Below are 780 nucleotides of genomic sequence, written 5' to 3'. Positions count from 1 at the left end.
AATAAAACCTTTGGCCTTAGTGAAGGTGGGATAGGCTATAAATTAACACAGGTAGGCTATAGGCTATAGCATGCCAAGGAAAGTGGGATTTGGCAGGTGGGCCATGTTTGGCAATGTAGGGGGAAAATATGATGGTTGCTGGCAAACAATGTAGCACTTAAAAGACTGTTTTTAAATTGAGTCTGGTGCAGCTCCCTCCACATACAACCATAGACTGTTAATATTAATAATGTACAGTGTATGCATAAAACACACCGGGGATGCATTAGCCTACTTAACTTCCAGTAAACTTGTCTAAGAACAATCAGGGCGAAACAGTATCACCAATCTGATTTAACTAAATATTCTCTGGTCTAGCTCAGCTAAAAAAAACACAAAACCACTGAATCGGCCAGCACAGCATATAGTTAATTAACCCGCAAGACAACAACTGACTTTAGCAGTTTAGATAACAGACACTTGACTGTCCTGCTGTTATTACAGACATGTGAACTAACCACACACAAGCCTGTTGGACTCACAGCTGTGGCCTATAGGCTCCCTCTGCAGAATGAAAATAGGGGACACAAACACTGGAATGGTGATTGAATATTGAATATAATTAAATATGATAACCAGAGGTTGGAATGTCTGAAGGAGTACGGGACTGTAAACAATTTGGGAAACACTTAACTGGATAAATAAACAGAAAACTGAAGTTGATATAAAATTAGACAAGCCACTTTTCTTTTGATGGAAATGAGTCAGTGTAAACGTGTGTGTGTGTGTGTGTGTGTCTGT

Source organism: Etheostoma spectabile, chromosome 4 (assembly GCF_008692095.1).
Source record: "Etheostoma spectabile isolate EspeVRDwgs_2016 chromosome 4, UIUC_Espe_1.0, whole genome shotgun sequence".
NCBI lineage: Eukaryota > Metazoa > Chordata > Actinopteri > Perciformes > Percidae > Etheostoma > Etheostoma spectabile.
This window is presented reverse-complemented; position numbering follows the sequence as displayed.